Raw genomic sequence first — 22,815 nt, 5'->3', positions numbered from 1 at the left:
ATTGTGGATTAAATCAACATACTAATAATTTAGTAGAAACCAATAAAGCAATACGATATATACATACGAGTATGTATATGATGATTTTATTACTTATATAAAAAAAAGGAAGATTTTGTATGTTGATAGATTAAAAACAGTTAAAAGTGTTCTTGATTTTTGTGAAAAAATAGGCTAAAATTAATAGAATATGTGATCGTACTGAGAGTTTCAAAGTTCAGAGTGAAAAATTTGAAGAAGTAGTAAATTTCAATATTCCAATAGATTCAACGAAAGCATAAACTCGCTAAATAATTTGAAATATAAACAAGTAAAAACGTTTCAATCGGTATAAACCAACCGAATTATACCCTGCACGTTAGCAATCTGAGTTTAAAATTTGTTTTTAAAAAATTGTAGCGTCCTTTATTTTTAGTATTTAAAATTTTTTGTGTAGTCTGGTGTAGGACATATAAAACAATGCTCTTTTAACTTTTCACCAACGTTTCGATTAACCTTCAGGGCTAAAATAATAATTTCACATGATAATAACGCTTTTACAACATGTCATACATTTCTTATATGTATACTTACATTAAGTTATTGAACAAATTTTAATTTAATTTTAACATAATTTAGTAACTCAATAGCTCTAATGAATGAATTTAATAAAATTTTTAAAATCGTCAGTTAATATTTTGCAATAAATAACATATAAATAAATAAATAAATTAACACAAATTGTAAATGGAACAAAACTAGACTCTTACAAAGCATAAACTATAAAAAAATAAAAATTTCACAAATCAGCTGTTTGTTGTTTTCATCTATTTGTTTACTCTATTGGGGCTACCGCTTGTTTTAATTTTTTTGAAATTTCATAATTACAGATTTATAAAATTAAATTTAAGTTATACACTAGACTACACAAAAAAATTTTAAATCTAGAATTAGCTCTCATTGTTATATACCAAGTATTCGAACCTTATAAACCACTGTATTAAAACTGCATGGATATATGTGACCTATAATTGGGCACACGATTACCAAATTTCATGTGTCTGATTTCATTATTTTTCCAATTATTTAAAATTAGCTTTTGGTGTTTCTACCTGAACCTGTGAAGTGATATCGCCAAATCTTTGGGAATATATGTGACATATAATTGGACACACGACTGTCAAGTTTCACGAATCTAACTCCATTATTTTTTTGAATATTTTAAATTAGCTTTTGGAGTTCCATTGTAGCTACTCAAACCTGTTAGGCCATTCCATCGAAACTTGTAATATGTGTAGACTGATATTGCACATGCGAGAATCTAATTCTATTATTTTCCCAAATTATTAAAATTTGCTTTTGGAGTTGTATGGCAGGTAACCGAATCTGTCAAGTTATTCCAACTAAGCTTCAGGAATATATGTGACCAACAATTATACACATGACTGCCAAGTTTCATGATTCTAGCTTTTTTATTCTTCCGAATATTTAAAATTATCTGTTGGAGTTGTATGGCAGCCTCCCGAACCTGTCCAGCTATTCCACTAAAACTTTAGGGATATATGTGACATATACTAAAACTATTAGGGATATATCTATAGGGAATCTAACTTTATTTTTTTTCCAAATATTTAAAATTAGCTTTTGGAGTTGTATGGCAGCTATACGAACCATATACTTTCAGAATATATGTAGAGTGTAATTGGATACATCTTTGCAAAATTTGATTTTAATATATGTATTAGTTTTTGAAATATTTAAAAAAACCTCTTTGAGTTGTATGACAGCTACCCGAACCTGTTGTCCGGATTGGCCTAATTACAATAGCAGCCGCCGTTTGCGCAATAAGCACCTTGTGAAACTTAGGTACCGATTGCTTTATTCGTTTTTGAGTTATCGTGCGATCGGACGGGCGAACGGATGGACATGTCTAAATCAACGCAGAATTTTACGCTAAGCAAGAATATATATATGTTCTTGCTAAGCGTAATATATAACTTCCTACCAAAGTGAATATACCCGCACCCTTCACGAAGTGCAAGGTATAAAAACACAATAATAAACAAGTTTCTTTATATGCTAAAACGGTTAAGCAAAATCCAGATGTTTACATTAAACCAAAAAAAAGCAAACGTCAAATGTACCTAAGACGGATTTGAAGAAAAACAATCGACCCAGTAAACCTCAAAATTAGTGCGACTCCCCAAAAAAGGGGTGACGATGTGGTAAAAAATCTTCAGAAGGAACCAGATTTCAAGCTAAGTGAAAATTATGAAATAGTTATACCGCATTTTAATTTAATGAATAAAAAATATAATGAGGTAGAAATTGAAACCTGATTTCTTGTTTAGGATTAGAATTCCGAAATTTTGCACAAGTTTCACAATTTGATATAGTGAAACTTTTATATCCATATGCCTTTCATGAAATAACGTAGCATTTTATCAAGTAGGCTTATTGGAATGAAAATTTGAGAAGTTTTCAATAAAATTTTGTCTATGTCATTCCTAATTTTATAATATGGCATTACACATCTGTCCACCAATTTTTTATTTTCAGGCCACCTTTAAATATTTTTTAGTTTTATTTTTTAATTTAAAGTACAATTGCTAATTTCATTTAAATCTAAGTCAGGAAGTGAAATCTGTGACATTAAAAAATTGTAGTGAAATGATATATGTATCTTTCACTTTATAATATTAAATTATGTCCTTCACGCGGAAATGCAAAAGCAAGGAAGACATCAATGTACATAAATAAACTCCTAATATCTCCAAAAAATTTAACCATTTGGCATGAAAAATTTCTGGCGCAGCATTAATTCCGAGAGGTAAACGTAAGAATCGAAAACGACCAGAAGGTGTGTTAAAGTACAAAAACGCGAGGAAAAATCGTCTTAAGATATCATCCAGAATCTGCAATTCGCGTCTAGTGACTAAAAAATTTAGAGCCACCCCATTTTGATTTACATTCTCCAACATTTGGAAATGAATAATACGATCTAAGATCGCTTTATTTAAATTTCAAGGATCTAAACATCCTCGCAAATGTTCGGTTTTTTAACTTAAACTAGCGGATTCACCCAGTCGGTAGGATCCCTTACTGGTATTATAACTTTTAAATCTATTATTTTTTGTAATTCCCTTTTCAAATTGTCATAATTAGCTAAATGGAATTTTACGCGGATGATCGACCGCTCGTTAAATATCTAATCCTATTTTTAAGTTACTGTTATTTTTTGGAAGACTTATCAACAACAACTTAACAACATCAACAACCTTTTCATAATTTTTTTAAATTTTTTCAGCAGAAATATAACTTATTTGTTTACTTAAATTCATTTCAACAGCTGATTCTAGTTCTAAAATATTTTTGCAAAATTGATATCGAACAAATTTTTTCAATAAAAATTTTCATTTTTAAAATTTACTTGGAAAACCATAACAACTAACATATGTATTTAATTTTTCTCCACTAAATGTTAAAATGTTAATCTTTAAGTATACCTTTATGAACGTATGTTTGAAAGGTGGCAGTGGTTCGGGTAGCTGCCATGCAACTTCTAAACTTATTTAGCCATGTCTCGAAAGCTAATGAAACTATAAAACTTGTTGTGGTAGGTGCCATGCAACTTCGAGAGTCATTTGGTCTTATATTATGGAAACTATTAAAATTACAGTGCTGAAATTTTGAATAAACTATTAAGAAATCAGGAATACTTATGGAACAGTGTGTAATCAACATACAGCATTTAAAATCGTTCATTGGTATTGTTATCACAGGTAACCGTTTTTTGAAAAATTTATTCAAATTTAATTTTTCCATAATGCTAATTGGTATAGCAATATAAAAATAAAAGTTGTTATCCTTCGTGGTTACCTCTACATTCCTGTTTTTTTTTTAATTTATTTTTTTTTATTTAATAAAAAAAGAAAAAGTTATCTGCCCTTTTTCACAACTCAGAAGTAGCTATATATATAATTAAAAATAGAATGGTTTTTCAAGAGTTATACGAAATATGAATAAAATAAAGAATTAGAAATGTAAAGTCGAGGCACTGTGTAGCGTAGTTGGGTGAAAATCAGAAGGTTATTAGATCGATGCTTGCTGGGATATTGTCGGTTTTCTTTTTTTGGATTGTTTTTAAATTTTTCATTTATTTTGTTTTGTAAAGCTCGGTATCGTATGTGAGCAGCTCGTGGCCGCTTTCAACGTCTGTTCCCTTCCATTTCTTACATCCATCATGCAACTTCTCCATCTGCTACTGACACAGATATGGTCAATATAGTTAATAGTTTTACCATTAGGAAAGGTTTACCATCATTATGTGCATTTATGTATACCTTTGTAGGGGAACTTGCTACCGCCGATTATGAGTTCGAAGGTCTGGCATAAATCTATTAACCTTTCTCCGTATTTGTTTCTGACCCTTATGGTTTCTCCATAATTTTCTGAAGACCGCTACCGTCACTACCAACTTTCGCATATAGATCAGCCATTAATATGATTATATCGCTCTTGTAAATTTCAAGTAAAGTTGCCGTGAGTTTGTTGCAGAAGTCATGTTTTTTACGCTATCGGCTTTTTCTGCCGGTGCATAGAATTGCAGAATAGCGATATGACGCTTCTTAATGCAGAAATGTTCTTCTTATTATAATCACGACATCAGTCCCGTATATTTTCCACTGAGAATTACGGGATTGTCATTTGTATTGACATTTTTTCCATCACCATTCCACTTCACTATACTTATACCCAGAATATTGATATTATAGAGATTAGAGAACCAGAATATTGGTTGTTGTACTTATGCAAGCCTTAATTCTTCCATTGTGCCATTCTTATCCTTGTTCCTGTGCTAATTTTGGTTACCGTGAGGTCATTTTTATTTCCGAGGCTATATCTAATTTTGCGCGTAATCTTTTTCTGTTATCTGAGCAGGACATTTGCCTTGTGTAGAAGTCCAATTTGACAGATGATGTTTGTGCCACCTACGCCTGCGGGGCGTGGCGCTTCTACTCATGACTGTCATCATTTTTAATATTACTATTATTATTATTATTACTATTTTCACCTGACCAGGTTTTTTTTACCTGTTATAGTTTTGTTTCGAATTGTGAACTGAAAAATTTTTACAATGTCAACTAATTGAAATTGTTTAGTAAATTCCAAATAAAAGCAAATCGTATACTTTACTAAAACTTTCAAAAGATTATAGCTTGCGTTGAAAATTTAAATCGAACATCTCCACATTTTTATATGAAATTTAAAATTTTTTTTTCAATTATATTATGTGTACTACATATAAATTTTTTATTTTGACCATGGCACGGATAGATCAGTTTTTGGGATCAGACCACAGGAGCTGGACCTGTTTTATATTTTTGATTATTCTGACGACAACATTCAACAGATTTACTTGAAATTTCATATATAGGCTTCATTTGACCGTACGCGAAACCTCCTAAGTTTTGGAAGAAATCAGGTGTTAGCAACTGAACCTTTACTACGGGCCAAATATACATTTTTGCGTATATAAAGAACAATAATCAACGTATTTCATTGAAATTTTGAGGTGTTCAAGCAATGAAGCTATAAATTTTTGGTAAGATCAGATCTCGGAAACTTATCTGGTAGCCGATTTAACATTTTTTCTGATATCTACGGGACGAATTGATGGAATTTCTTGAGTTTTAATATTTGAGTTCTGGCTGTCACCAGAAGTTACTGACGAAATTTTCGTATAGTTCGGACAGCACAAAATGAAACTCTCCTAAGAACCAAATTCACATTTTTTATTAGTGTTTTTAAAATTGTAAAGAAGTGTTTAAAGAGCATTTTCATAATCTTCTGGAATACTTTTACTAATCTAAACAGTATAAATTGCGGTCGATTATGTGCTGACCATATCAGATTTTTTTTTATAAAATAGTGACCAAAACATATAAATAAACTTTTAATTTTTTTTACAATGTATTGTTTAGGTAACATAAATTTGTCTTATGTAATGCGGTATGTAAACTGCTATAAAACTTTATTTGTTTCTTTTTCACAATTTGAAAGTGAAGAATAATACAAATTGTGTTAGCTAAACAATACAGTAACAACAAATTATTACATATCTCCATGCTGATTTTTTTAAACTTCAAATATTTAAAAAACAAAAATTTAACAATGCTTTAAAGCTTTGAACACGCTATGATTTACGAATGTACATACATTTTTTATCAATTATCCCATTTTTGCAGGTTTAAAAGTTTTGATTTGTCAAACATATTTCAGATTTATTCTAGGTAAGCACTAAATTATTAAAAATGCTTTCTAAATTATTAAAAATATTTTCTTCAATATAAAACGGTTTTCTGTAAAGTTTGGCAAAGAAAGGAAAATATTTTTTTTTGTGAATTTACCCTATGAATATTTCAATTTAAATTTTATTTTGAAATTCTTTTCGTAATTTAACTCAGTTTCTTTTAAATGGCAATAAGGAAGGTCTATGTTGATTGAATTTCTATAAATTTTAAGAAGTGTATTATTGAGAAAATTTATTTGGAATGAAACTTCTCTCTTTTCGCAATTTTTTGTGCAAATATCAAAATAAAACTCCAAAATTATGTGAAAATCTGTTTAAGTACTTTTAGATGCAAATTACTTAAAACATTATTTTTGCTTCATATAAATTCTACATATTTTTTTAAAATAATAAAAGGAAAATGAGAGCTGCCCTCTCTACGCGTTGACGTTACAGCCACTGCCCTGTAGTAAAGTATACTCAAATTTTAAAATACACAATTTAAATTTTCTTTAATCTTGCTTTTATTTGGAACAGTTGACATTGCAAAAATTTTTTATTTTACAATTTGGATCATATTATGTTAAAAGTTTGTAATTGAGTTTCATTTGCAATTTTGATATCACACATTCTTTGAAATGCTGCCTATTTCGAAAATCGTCAATTAATATTTTTTTGTATTTTATTGTTAATTAATATTTTACTGGTGAAACATTTCACTAATATCCCTTTTTGCAACAAATTGCTTCATTTATCTACTTTTGCAGTTGGATATGGTAATTTGCTATTAAATTCGAAGTAAAAAAATGTTGAAAGAATACAATTTTTTTCAAATACTCCACTTCTTAAAAAACATAAGCAAGTTAATTTTTTTTTCTTTTTCAACATAATGTTAATGAACACTTGAAATTGTTTATGTCGCATTTTCTTTCTTATATTGTACTCACTTATATTCTTATATTTTTAATTGGTTTATACAATAATTTAGAGATAAACAAATTTCATTAGAATTTAGTATTATGTCTTTAATGAAGATAAAAGATTTTTTATAATAGTTTTTGCAATTTTAAGAATATTTTGTGATTTTTGTAAAATGATATAAAATTAGTTAATTTTGTACCAATAAATTGGTTGATTGACTAAAAATAAATTAGTTTTTTTTCGATTTTTAAAAGGACTCCTTCTACATTTGAGTTCCACTGTTCCGGTGGATTAACAAAAAATAATAAAGTTGGGTCAAGCCAACGATTTCTAATGTAGCAGTTTCCCTTCAAGAACTAAAAATACTGCTTTTAAAAAAATCTAGTTATTTGCTTCATTATTAAAATTATTTTTATTTATATACGAATATACTTGAAAAATTGCATACATTTAGGCTGAGCATTGTATGCATCTTAGAAATAAAGCCAAAAAAATTGAAAGAATCGTTAACATAATAGTTGAATTAAAGAGTTGATTGCTTGGGTTAAGAAAATAATTAAATTTTTAATGCCGTGGCACTTAAATGACAAAAAAAAAGAAGAAAGTTGAAAAACTATAAAACAGCAAAGGATTACAAACAAACTTTAGTTTTAAAACTAAATAATAAAACTAAATAATAAAAAATTAAACTTCAATTAGCAAAAGCTTAATAAAATAATAAAACTATTTATATTAGAGTAAAAATGTAACATCAATGAAGAAAAATATAAATTCAATAAAGTAACAGAATTATTTATAATAAAATTAAAATTTATATAAAATTAGGATTATATTTATAATATTTCCGATAACAACAAAACATTACAACCTCTTTACAATTTTCGACATAAAACAAAAAATAAGCTTCGAAAAGAACAAAAATGACACAACCTACAGCTCAACAAAGGACTTATAAATTTTTAAAGAAAACTTATGGAAATAATCTGCTTTACAGTATTTAGCTCTAATCATAGTTCTTTGGAGGAGACAATCGAAATAATATACGAAGGAAATCATATTGAATATAATATCTACAGAAATTCTAATACCTCTAACAAAATTAATAATCTTACTAATCATAACTTAAATATGATAATAATTTCACGCATTATGATCTTAATAACAATAATTTAAACGAGAAAAAAATGGAGCTGACGGTGTCAACTCTGTGACACCCGTATAAGTATGCCATAGCTAACTATGGGGCAGACTATGACTTTAAGTTGCCGTATTACCATATTAGTTTATGCAAAATTTCAGTACGGTGTTTTCAATATTTTCTAAGATATGGCCAACCTATATTGAAGTATGACAGCTACCAAAAAGAGCCAAGCAATCTTAACGGATTTTATCAAACATATTGGCCCTACTAATACATTCCAGAAGAAGCCAAGCAATTTTGACGACCTTTATCAAACACATTCGCCCTACTAATATATTTGCTTGTGTAAAATTTCAATACCACAGCTTTTATAGTTTCTGGGATACAGTAAATAATTTTTGAAGTTGTATGGCAGCTTGCAAAACTTAAATATCACAGCTTTTATAGTTTCTGAGATACAGTAAATAACTTTTGAAATTGTATTGCAGCTACCAGAAGGAGCCAAGCAATTTCAACGATTTGTATCAAACACATTGGCCCTACTAATATATTTACATGTGCCAAATTTCAATACTACGACTTCTATAGTTTCTTAGATATAGGCAAATTTATTTTGAAGTTGTATGACAGTTACTTGAACCAGTACCTCGATCATATCTTATTTAAATAGGGTTCTGGCATTTACTATAATAAATAATTTGAACATTTAGTGAACTTAGCTCAATTAGTTTTTGAGTTATCGTTGGGACGGAGGGACGGACGGACAGACTGACAGACAAAGTAAATCAACTCAGAATTGGACGATGATTAAAAACATACATTTGAGTATCTTAAAATACCTCAGACCATTATTTCTATACATAACGAACATACATTCGTACATGTATAAAAATCTAGCACAAAACCGAGCTCAGTGAAAGTGTTAGAGAAGATTGTGTGATTAACCAAATTTATCAAATTTTTTACACAAAAATCGAATTCATTACTTGTAACTTGTCAATATAACGCAAATTTTCAAGGGTGGTTAAATAACATATCGTTCGAATTATTGCCCTGTTATTTGTTGAATTATTGCCAGCTGCTCTTTTTAATCTGACAAATTTTATTATAAGAAATGCGAATGAGAAAATGTATGTGTCCTACGTATTTATTGATATGCAAAAAGCTTTCGATTGTGTAGATCATAAACTTTTGTTATGAAAACATGTTAAAATGAGTATCATACCAAATCAGGCAAAGTTTTTTAAAACATATTTGCATAATCAGACAAAGTAGGCACGATTCTAAGTAATTCCAAAGAGGTGTACTCTGGGACTAGATCTTTTTGAAATTTATATTAATGATATACCCTATTCCAAATTAAAAAGAACTATTCAGCTCTATACATATTATATTGTAATCAAATATCACTATCCCAGGCGAGTAGGGGTGCGAAGTATTCACAGTAGGAATGGTTGTGGTAGGTTAGGCTAGGTTAGGTTGCACGGCCCCCCAAAGGGTACATCTAGGCCCCCAAGGCCCCTTGTGATGCCGCCGAATCCTCCCTCTCTCCCTCATTAGAACCAACTCGAGTTCTTCAGAAACCAGCGAAGATCTCTTGCATTTACATTCGCTAGGTCCTTAGTCCGCCCAAAAAAGTGGGACCCAAGAAACCTCCGCCTGGAGTTCGCCAACGCCGGACACGAGCATAGCAGGTGGGTTACCGTTTCCTCCTTGTTCTCGTCACAGCAGCTCCTACAGAGATCTTTTGCGGGGCGGCCCATCCTTCTGGCATGAACACCAAATCAGACAGTGTCCAGTCAAAACCTCTATCTCCGCGCCTATGTCCACCCGGAGAGATATCAGCTTCCTTACGCGACGCAATTTTAGCTTTGGCCACAACTTCCTTGCCACGTTACACGTAGTTCCATTCGCCCATCTGAGATTGGTACGTTCCCCCGCTGCACTGCGCAGCAATGTAGAGGAATATTCAAAAATAAAAAAGATGCTAAAAGAAGCCAAAATAACCTTCAGAGTCAACTTAAAATCAGGAATAATAATCAACTTAAAATCAATGTTGATCAAGAACAATATTACAGAGAGTTAACAAAAAAAATAAATTAATCTAAAATAGAGTGGCATACCTACGAAAATTAAATGACAAGGTGATGGCTAGAGGCTTGCATCCTTGGTGCCAACCTGAAGATATTGAAAATGAGCCAAGAGAGAAGAGCTTTAAAGTTATTGAAGTCGTTAATGAAATTAGAAAGCAGAATAAAGAGAACAAGATCACTATGATCCGACTTCCCCTCTTTACAGAATTGATGTACTTCAGCACATGAAGATTGAAATTGAGTCACTGAGCTGAAATAATTTAGTTCCTCAGTGCAGAAAGTGTCAGAGATATGAGCACACACAGAGGTTTTGCCAGTGTCCAGCTCAATGTGACAAATGATGCAAATATGATAAAAACTATGAGCAAAATATCACGGAGATTGTATATACACCAAAAAGAATAAAAAATAATGGACGAAGATAAAATAAGAATTCCGTCTTGGAACGGAATTCAAATTCAAATGAATTTCTCAATAAAAAGCGTATATTAGAAATATTTTTAAGGACCCAAAATACATCAGAGACACATTTAGTAGCAGAGACACATTTAAAACAGCAGAGAATTTTAATAAAATCATACACATGGGTGTCTGGAATAATACAAAACAATATGAGCATAAATCCGTGGGTATTACTTACCGAAAAGAAATACTGAATATGATAAGTGAAAAGAGAAGAGCCAGACGCAGAAAACTCAAGAGATCCGACAGATAAAACTGCACTCAGTCGACTCACTCCGAATCTAAAAACAAAAATAAGATAAAGTTGGATCAAACCAATGGTTTGTATAGTAGTACTTTTCCCTTCAACAATATTAGCAAAATACTGCTTTAAATACAGTCTATGTATACCTATCACACTATTAAAATTACTTTCATTCATATACAAAACTATTTCTAGGGTTGCATATATTTAGGATGAACGATCTATTCAGTCTTTGAAATGAAGCAAAAATTAATACAAAGTGAGGTTAACATAATGCTCGATTTTAAGGGTTAATTGTGTGAGTTAATAAAAATAATTATATTTTTTAATGTCATGGAATTTACCCTTGACTTCTTGTGTTTATAGAAATTTGAAAAAGCTTGTGGTTTCGGAAATATAAGGTGTCAAAAATTCAAATTTTAGAAATTTTAAGAGGCGATAACTTGAGAGGGGGTGGAGATGGAAAAAAATTTTCTTCTAACAAAATTAACTATTTATTAATGTTTAAAAGCCCCTAAAATTTTAAGCTCCTACAGGCTGAGGTTTAGAAGAAAAACGAAATCAAAAATTTGAAAAAAAAATACTTTATATAACGGTAAATTTGAACGGCCATTTTGTTTTTCTAAAGTTTAACTATAGTACACCGCGCTAGGGGAAGCAAGCCGCTGCCTTTTTGCGTTTGCAAAACTTCAAAAATGCTTATGGTTTCATTGCAACAAATAGTTAAAAAAGGCCATTTTTAGGGTTTTGGAGGGGTATAACTTCTAGAGGGGAGGGAGATAGATAAAAATTTTGTTCTACGGAAATAAGTTTCTAGTAAAGATCTATATACGTACAAATCTATATTTCAGCTTTCTATCTTCAGGGGTGTAGAAGTTTTGTAAACAGACACACGGACGGACGGACGGACGGATTTTCTTCTTCTCTGAGAAGAAAATCAGCTTTGATAAAGTGCGTATGTAGCGCACGAAATTTATTAGCGAAAAATAAAAAAAAAAAAAAAGTATTTTATTCCGAATAAAAGGAAGTTTTCTTTTCACACCACTAATAAGCACTTTTTTTCAAAATTTTTTTTGGAAAAGTGCTAAAAAATCAAAGAAGATTCATTTGATAATTACATTAGCAATTTGTCAGCCGATCAAGAAAGTAATTATTCCTTATGGGGGGCTGCAAAAAATATTAAAAGGCCAATTTTACACGTCTCCCCTATTAGGGGAGCGGATGGCAAATTGGCAATAGAAAATAAGGATAAGGCTGAAATATTTGCAGATCATCTTGAAAAATTTTTCAGACCAAATGACAAACATTCAAACATAAATATTTCAATGGGAAATGTGAGAACAGAAAATGTTATCGCTCCATTTGCACAAAGAGAAATAATGGATGAAATAAAAAGTTTAAAGTCAAGGGAAGCAGAGGGTTATGATTTATTGAAATGACTATTTTAATAAATTTTGCATTAAGGTTAAAATATGTGCCTAATGCTTGGAAGGTGGCAGAAGTTATAATGATACTAAAATCTGGTAAACCTTTAAATGAGACCAAGTCTTGCAGAACAATTTCTCTGCTACCAATTTTGTCGAAATTTTCTGAAAAGTTATTACTAAAAAGAATGGGATGTATTATTACTATAATTGAGGAGAGGTCATTAATTCCGAACCACCAATTTGGTTCAACTACTGATCAAATTCATAGAATTACAAATATTATTGAGAAAGCCCTAGAGGAAAAGCAAATTTGTGCTACATTTTTATAGATATGTCAGAGGCTTTTAACAAGGTTTGGCACCAAGGTTTAATATACAAGTTAAAAAAAATATTACGAAAGCAATATGTAGATATTCTCTTTTCTTATTTAACCGACAGATTATTTAGAGTCAAACAGGAGGGGGACTATTCCACACTTAGAGAAGTAAGAGCAGGTGTGCCTCAGGGCAGTGTTTTGGGTCCAATTCTATATCATTTCCTTGCAATAAATGTACCTCAAATAGAAAAGATAATTGTGGCTACATATGCTGACGATACTGCAATTATGGCAGTAGCATCAAATATTGACGACGCTACAAGAAAGATGCAGCAGGCAAGCAATAGTTTTGATGCTTGGACCAAGAAATGGAGAATAAGAGTAAATGAAACTAAGTCTGCACAAGTAAATTTTACAAATAGAGTTCTTGTAAACCACGCACGAGTTAATTTAAATGGGGTAAATATTGCACAGGAAAATACGGCAAAATATCTAGGAATGACACTGGATGTTAAGCTAAAATGGAAGGAAATTGTTAAGAAAAAAAAGGCAGAATTGGAATTAAAATATATAGAATTGTACTGGCTCCTAGGTCGCAAGTCAAGGCTGCCGATACAGAATAAGATCCTGCTCTATAACAAAATTATTAACCCGGTTTAGTTGTATGGTACCTAGTTGTAAAATGGTTGTTTTACCCAAACAAATACATGTCCAGCGAATACAAACGTTCCAGAATAAATCGGAGAGCGTTGAATCTCTTTCAATCTATATTAAAGAAAATTCGATGGTTGGTCTAAGGGGACTAAAACAAAAATAGTTTTATTTGCATATAGAAACTTTTCAAGACTTTTTCTATAATGGTACTAACATTGTATTTGTCTCATCTTTTAATTATAGGTTTAATGTTAGACAACAAATTGAAATGGAAAAACCATGTATGTATGTGTACATATAACTTGAACGAACTTCTCCATAGTAGGAAAGTGCCAATAAACTATTTTTAGCAACTTGTAGGTCTGCCGGTTTGTCGGTCTATCGGTTTGTCGGTCTGTTGGTCCGTCGGTTTTTGTGTGCACGCGTGTATATCAAGTTCGGCTGACCGATTTCGATAAAATTTTATATACTGTGGGATTTATTAGGCCTCGGGAATTGCACTTTCTTGCGAGGCTGTTTTAAATTTTTTATTATTATGAAGAAAATATTTAACGGATTTACTTGAAATTTTATATATTATCTTATTCGACCGTACACAGAATCTGATAACTTTTGGAAGAAATCAGGTGTCAGCAACAGGAGGTTTACTACAATCAATCGACTTCCGTGAAATTTAATATTTATATTCTTTGTATTAAAACAATGAACATGTAATATTTTTAGAAATATCAGGGCTCAGAGACTGATCTGAGGGCCGATTTTTCACTTTTTACCATATCTACGCACTGAATGGATGGTATTTCTTGAACTTTGATATTCGAGTTCTGGTTGCTATCGAAACTAACTGGAGAGCATTTCAGGGAATGAGGGTGGCACAAAACGAAACTCCACTAAGCCAAATTTATATTTTTCTAGGTGTGTTAACTTTAAACTTACTAATGGCCTAAAAATTGGAAAGAAGTATTTGACAGGCATTTGAAAAATATTCTGGAACACTTTCGGTTAACTAGACAATACACATTGCGGTCGGTTATGTGCTGACCACATCAGATGTTTTTATAAAGGGACCTTATATGTAATTTAATCGTTGTATACTTTATCTATCTTAACACATTTGAACCCAATTTGGAGTAGGGCTTCAGAGAATGGGATAAATAGATTAACTCTGTTTCACGAAAAATCAATTAAGACAATTCATAAGCACTCAACTAGTTATTTCTCCAGTGAATTATATACAGGCCGATATATAAGTTTTATGTCCATTTGTAAACGTGAGCTGTGTATGATTAGTTTTAAAATTGCCAACAACAGCTATATTAACCATAAAGTCCTTAAATAAAAAATTGCGAATAATAATATAACACATAATACCAGAAATAAATCCAACTTTCATGTGACACCATCCAAAATAAATAATCAAAACAATTAATGCTTATTTAATGCTGAAAGGAATAAAGAATATAGTGACTAGTGCACATTTTAAAGGGAAAACTAAATTTTTTTTAGTAATAATGTTTAAAAGCGAAACGTCAATAGGTAATGTTGCAACAGGTAAAATAGTCTGAATTTTGAACTGTGCATTTATATAAGGTCTTAAACATATTATATTGTTTCTTTTTATTCAGTTAACAATTATGTATATATACTAGCATGTTTGAAGGTTCCAGAGGCACCCGTACTCGGTATTTATCCAATCGAATGTTGAATTTTTTTTAAGTAATTTTTCTACTGGTTATTTAGTCATTTTCCGAACGACTATACATATACTTTAAAAAATTAAGTAATTTAAAAAACAACAATACATTGGACATATATTGCAGCATCTTAATAAGTAAGTATAGATAGAAATTAAACTTATCTTTCTGTTATATAGTTATTCAATTTATAAAAAAATTTATGTTTTAAAAATGTTCACATTTTCTTCTCTGAGAAGAAAATCAGCTTTGATAAAGTGCGTATGTAGCGCACGAAATTTATTAGCGAAAAATAAAAAAAAAAAAAAAGTATTTTATTCCGAATAAAAGGAAGTTTTCTTTTCACACCACTAATAAGCACTTTTTTTCAAAAATTTTTTTGGAAAAGTGCTAAAAAATCAAAGAAGATTCATTTGATAATTACATTACCAATTTGTCAGCCGATCAAGAAAGTAATTATTCCTTATGGGGGGCTGCAAAAAATATTAAAAGGCCAATTTTACACGTCTCCCCTATTAGGGGAGCGGATGGCAAATTGGCAATAGAAAATAAGGATAAGGCTGAAATATTTGCAGATCATCTTGAAAAATTTTTCAGATCAAATGACAAACACTCAAACATAAATATTTCAATGGGAAATGTGAGAACAGAAAATGTTATCACTCCATTTGCACAAAGAGAAATAATGGATGAAATAAAAAGTTTAAAGTCAAGGAAAGCAGAGGGTTATGATTTATTGAAATGACTATTTTAATAAATTTTGCATTAAGGTTAAAATATGTGCCTAATGCTTGGAAGGTGGCAGAAGTTATAATGATACTAAAATCTGGTAAACCTTTAAATGAGACCAAGTCTTGCAGAACAATTTCTCTGCTACCAATTTTGTCGAAATTTTCTGAAAAGTTATTACTAAAAAGAATGGGATGTATTATTACTATAATTGAGGAGAGGTCATTAATTCCGAACCACCAATTTGGTTCAACTACTGATCAAATTCATAGAATTACAAATATTATTGAGAAAGCCCTAGAGGAAAAGCAAATTTGTGCTACATTTTTATAGATATGTCAGAGGCTTTTAACAAGGTTTGGCACCAAGGTTTAATATACAAGTTAAAAAAAATATTACGAAAGCAATATGTAGATATTCTCTTTTCTTATTTAACCGACAGATTATTTAGAGTCAAACAGGAGGGGGACTATTCCACACTTAGAGAAGTAAGAGCAGGTGTGCCTCAGGGCAGTGGGTCCAATTCTATATCATTTCCTTGCAATAAATGTACCTCAAATAGAAAAGATAATTGTGGCTACATATGCTGACGATACTGCAATTATGGCAGTAGCATCAAATATTGACGACGCTACAAGAAAGATGCAGCAGGCAAGCAATAGTTTTGATGCTTGGACCAAGAAATGGAGAATAAGAGTAAATGAAACTAAGTCTGCACAAGTAAATTTTACAAATAGAGTTCTTGTAAACCACGCACGAGTTAATTTAAATGGGGTAAATATTGCACAGGAAAATACGGCAAAATATCTAGGAATGACACTGGATGTTAAGCTAAAATGGAAGGAAATTGTTAAGAAAAAAAAGGCAGAATTGGAATTAAAATATATAGAATTGTACTGGCTCCTAGGTCGCAAGTCAAGGCTGCCGATACAGAATAAGATCCTGCTCTATAACAAAATTATTAACCCGGTTTAGTTGTATGGTACCTAGTTGTAAAATGGTTGTTTTACCCAAACAAATACATGTCCAGCGAATACAAACGTTCCAGAATAAATCGGAGAGCGTTGAATCTCTTTCAATCTATATTAAAGAAAATTCGATGGTTGGTCTAAGGGGACTAAAACAAAAATAGTTTTATTTGCATATAGAAACTTTTCAAGACTTTTTCTATAATGGTACTAACATTGTATTTGTCTCATCTTTTAATTATAGGTTTAATGTTAGACAACAAATTGAAATGGAAAAACCATGTATGTATGTGTACATATAACTTGAACGAACTTCTCCATAGTAGGAAAGTGCCAATAAACTATTTTTAGCAACTTGTAGGTCTGTCGGTTTGTCGGTCTATCGGTTTGTCGGTCTGTTGGTCCGTCGGTTTTTGTGTGCACGCGTGTATATCAAGTTCGGCTGACCGATTTCGATAAAATTTTATATACTGTGGGATTTATTAGGCCTCGGGAATTGCACTTTCTTGCGAGGCTGTTTTAAATTTTTTATTATTATGAAGAAAATATTTAACGGATTTACTTGAAATTTTATATATTATCTTATTCGACCGTACACAGAATCTGATAACTTTTGGAAGAAATCAGGTGTCAGCAACAGGAGGTTTACTACAATCAATCGACTTCCGTGAAATTTAATATTTATATTCTTTGTATTAAAACAATGAACATGTAATATTTTTAGAAATATCAGGGCTCAGAGACTGATCTGAGGGCCGATTTTTCACTTTTTACCATATCTACGCACTGAATGGATGGTATTTCTTGAACTTTGATATTCGAGTTCTGGTTGCTATCGAAACTAACTGGAGAGCATTTCAGGGAATGAGGGTGGCACAAAACGAAACTCCACTAAGCCAAATTTATATTTTTCTAGGTGTGTTAACTTTAAACTTACTAATGGCCTAAAAATTGGAAAGAAGTATTTGACAGGCATTTGAAAAATATTCTGGAACACTTTCGGTTAACTAGACAATACACATTGCGGTCGGTTATGTGCTGACCACATCAGATGTTTTTATAAAGGGACCTTATATGTAATTTAATCGTTGTATATTTTATCTATCTTAACACATTTGAACCCAATTTGGAGTAGGGCTTCAGAGAATGGGATAAATAGATTAACTCTGTTTCACGAAAAATCAATTAAGACAATTCATAAGCACTCAACTAGTTATTTCTCCAGTGAATTATATACAGGCCGATATATAAGTTTTATGTCCATTTGTAAACGTGAGCTGTGTATGATTAGTTTTAAAATTGCCAACAACAGCTATATTAACCATAAAGTCCTTAAATAAAAAATTGCGAATAATAATATAACACATAATACCAGAAATAAATCCAACTTTCATGTGACACCATCCAAAATAAATAATCAAAACAATTAATGCTTATTTAATGCTGAAAGGAATAAAGAATATAGTGACTAGTGCACATTTTAAAGGGAAAACTAAATTTTTTTTAGTAATAATGTTTAAAAGCGAAACGTCAATAGGTAATGTTGCAACAGGTAAAATAGTCTGAATTTTGAACTGTGCATTTATATAAGGTCTTAAACATATTATATTGTTTCTTTTTATTCAGTTAACAATTATGTATATATACTAGCATGTTTGAAGGTTCCAGAGGCACCCGTACTCGGTATTTATCCAATCGAATGTTGAATTTTAAGTAATTTTTCTACTGGTTATTTAGTCATTTTCCGAACGACTATACATATACTTTAAAAAATTAAGTAATTTAAAAAATAACAATACATTGGACATATATTGCAGCATCTTAATAAGTAAGTATAGATAGAAATTAAACTTATCTTTCTGTTATATAGTTATTCAATTTATAAAAAAATTTATGTTTTAAAAATGTTCACATTCACTAAACCAGCAGTAAACAATCAATGAGTAAATATGTTCAATGTACATAAACTTAAGTTTTAAAAAAAATTGGGTGCATACTAAACTTATGTTTAAAAAAGTTCATATGCAAGTTCTATTGTATTTATATAAGTGTAAAAACAAACCAAAGTTCTGAATGACAGCAATGGACGATTTCGAATGTTAGCCCAGAACAACATCGGAAAAGTGAAATCAATTGTCCAGTATTTTGCATATAAAATCGCACATATGGAAACAGATTATGCCAAAAAACGGGAATTTGGGCTTTTTTAACATCAACGGTGGAATCCGCGGCAACACTATTTGTATAATATATACTAGTTAAATAAGCCTGCTACACAGCCCTCATATCACATAAGATTACCATACATCTACAGTATAATACTAAGTTATTGCAATATGAATACAGCTCTGATGCTAATTATTTTTAAAAAGGTTGCCGTCAAACTACTAAACGAACATGAAAAACTATTAAGTGATTTGTAAAACTCGTGAGATGTCGAAAGTAAAACAATGCCAGAAAATATCCAGTAAGAATGTAAATAATTATGAAATGTAAATGAAATGAAAAAATGTTTTGTCGAAGTAATGTTTTTAAAAAAAAAACTTTTTTAATTTATCAATTTTTCAAAAAAAAAACATTTTCTTTGAAAAAAGTCGTTTGGAAAATAATTTTGGATTGTGAAAAATTCCGATCCTTTCTCATTGAAAAGCTGTTTCGAAATGACAATGAAAAATGTATGTTTGTGTTAGTATTGCGGTTATACTACGGTTAATGTCTTTACATCTAACAAGTCCCAATACTCAATTTTTTTTAAGAAATATTACGAATTTTTGGCTTCGTTCCTGTTTTTAGCACTTTTCCAAAAATTTTTTGAAAAAAAGTACTTATTAGTTTCACTCTGTCTGTCTTTCCAGATCTTTACTAGAAACTTATTTCCGTAGAACAAAATTTTTATCTATCTCCCAACCTCTAGAAGTTATACCTACCCGAAACCCTAAAAATGCCATTCTTTAACTATTTAGTGCAATGAAACCATAAGCATTTTTGAAATTTTGCAAACACAGAAAGGCAGTGGCTTGCTTCCCCTAGCGGAGTATACTAAAGGTTAACTTTAGAAAAACAAAATGGCCGCTCAAATTAACCGTTATCTAAAGTAAGTTTTTTCCAAATTTTGATGTCGTTTATTTTCTAGACCCCAGCCTCTAGCCAGAAATTTTAAGAGCTTTTAGACAGTAATAAATGCTTCTTTTCGTTACAAGAACATTTTTTTCCTCTCCACACCTTCTCAAGTTATCGCATCTTGAAATTTGTGAAATTTGAATTTTTGACGCCTTATATTTTAAAAACCACAAGCTTGTTTAAATTTCTGTAAACGCTAAAAGCTAACGATACATTCCATGACATTAAAAAATATAATTATTTTTCTTAACTCACTCAATTAACCCTTAAAATCGAGCATTATGTTAACATTTCTTTAAATTTATTTTTGCTTTATTTCATATTGCATAAATCGTTCATCCTAAATATATGCAATTCTAGAAATAGTTTCGTATATGAATAAAAATAATTTTTAGTGGTGTGGTAGGTATACATAGACTGTATTTAAAAGCAGTATTTTCACTTGTTGAAGGGGAAAGTGCTACAACAAAAACCGTTGTTTTGACCCAACTTTATTCTAATTAAAACTAAATATAATTATATTACTCGTATGATTAAATTTTGAGCAAAATGTATTTGTATTCTAATTATAAGTTAATACTATTATAAATTAATACAAACATTTGTGTTAAAAAAGTCCCGAAAAAAAAGTTTTTATTTTAAGTTTTTCCTGGCAAAGCCCAAGCATCTACATTTATTTAAAAACGGATTTGTATTTCACGTGTATTCTGGTTATATAAAGTAAACCTAACAGCTGTGTTTTGATTACATAACATTAAAGACTAAAACAAACAAATAGTGTTGTCTTTTTTGACTTTTCACAATACTTTTGAATTTGAACATTAAACAAAATGTGAATAGTTTAATGGTGTATTTTATCACCTTAATAATGAGCAGCATATCAAGTTTGTGATTCGGCAATACGAACAAAATAATATTAATCATTATTGTATCAAATTTGACAACTATTCAAGTATTATCAAGAGATTGGTGTTATCGTACTTAAATAGATGCAGCCTTCGAAATTTATTTACAATTCCGAATTGCATGCGCTTGTGACAGCTTTATAGTGTCTAATAGTTTAAAATTGATTATATAAAGAAATTTTAGCACTAGTTTTACAAAGTAATTCATTAAGGAATCATCTCTAAGAAATATTTTCGAATTTTTGCACAGATATTTCTCTTTGTGCGTTTTTGTATATCATTTGTTAATAAAATTGAAATTACATTAAAAAACATAAGTTACCTAATTTCAATATAAAACCAAAACATTCTAAAACTACATTTTTTCAGCACTTTGTTTTAAAAATAAAATGGAAAAGATAATGATGTCTTTAAAGTAATCTATTTTTAATACAAGACAGAAAAAAAATCTGATGTGGTCATCACATACGGTACAGCGCGTATTGTTGAATGAAACTTATATATGAAATTTCAAATAAATCTGTTGAACACGCCCGTAAAAAAGTTCGATTCCCGAGGTCTAACATATACCAAAAGTTGACCAACCCCTGTCATAGCCAAAATAAACTCACATATAAATTTCATCAAAATAGGTTCAGCCGAATACTCGCGTGCACTTACACGCAGACAGACCGACAGACCGAAAGGTTAGTTTATTTACTCAAAAAAGTTTATTTACACTTCCCTACTATGGAGAAGTTCCCGCAGAAAACTGGATATGTAAAATTTGTTGCTATCACATCACCTACCTTATTGTATGCACAATGCGGTCGGTAATTATTGTTTTAAATGTAAAAGCTTTACAGTTATAGTATAACATACGTAATTCACAAGCTCTATATTGTATCCGTAACATGTGATTATAACAATTACTTTAACCTTCTATACGACATCATTTTTATTTAAAACCAATTCGTAAATTTATTATTATAAAACAGTTTGATTAATATAGATTATTAAAAACGTAAAATAACAGTGGAGAATTTTCTAGAGTGTTTGTTTGATAAAGGCTAGTCCAAGGCTAGTTTTTAATATAGTTATAAGCTGCCACCTAAATTAAAGTCTAATGTAAACTTCTGCGCAAAATTAAACCAAAGCAAGTAGCATGTTTCTATTTTCGAAAAATGATTTTTAATAATTTTAATAACGAATATATGTATATAATGTTTATGCATACATAATATACAAGGTATACACATAACACAAAAATACTTTGGTACTGGCTTAAATGATTATTCAAAAATATGTAGTGTATATGGATTTTGTGGAAGGAGTATTGTTATTGTAAGTATAATATAAATATATATATATATATATATAAATTGAACGTATCTATATACATACATATAATTATATATATAACTATGTATTTCTTGCATGTATTTATCGTATTTATATGTACTTATTATAACACTTCTTACATTTTAATATATATTTTTAATTGCAGTTTACTGAAAACTTAAGTGAGTTTGACCGATTTATTAAGTAATCGAATGGAAACTGAAAATAGTGTTATTTTTTGCTTCACGAATGTGAAAATTTTCTTAAAGCTCATTTAAATTTTTATTTTAAGTTTATTTTTGTCAGTTTGTTTTAGTATGTATGAACGTCTTATGAAATTAATATTAAAAATAAATTGTTTTCTTCTTTTAGACGTCTTTCTGGATTTTTTTTATAAACATGTGCAGTATATGAATACAGTTAATCGTAAATTAATGACTTGTGTTGGTATTTATTTTTAACATTTGTTATATACACACATTTGTTTTGTCAGCATTTTAAAAATAAATTTTAAAATTTTCTTCAATTGTAAACTTTTGTAGGTATCTTA

At 30.2% G+C, this 22,815-nt stretch overlaps 1 long non-coding RNA gene across 1 annotated transcript in view; it reads right to left on the bottom strand.

Annotated features, from left to right (window-relative positions):
* Positions 1–22,488, bottom strand: part of LOC129616502 (uncharacterized) — a 56,695-nt gene extending 34,207 nt beyond the window's left edge. Inside the window, exon 1 of the long non-coding RNA XR_008697557.1 lies at positions 22,406–22,488. This is a non-coding gene — a long non-coding RNA (uncharacterized LOC129616502). The remainder of the gene's footprint in view (positions 1–22,405) is intronic.
* Between the last annotated feature and the right edge of the window lie 327 nt (positions 22,489–22,815).

Source organism: Condylostylus longicornis, unplaced genomic scaffold (assembly GCF_029603195.1).
Source record: "Condylostylus longicornis isolate FDR11 unplaced genomic scaffold, ASM2960319v2 ptg000231l, whole genome shotgun sequence".
In the NCBI taxonomy this organism is placed as follows: Eukaryota; Metazoa; Arthropoda; class Insecta; order Diptera; family Dolichopodidae; genus Condylostylus; species Condylostylus longicornis.
This window is presented reverse-complemented; position numbering and strand designations above follow the sequence as displayed.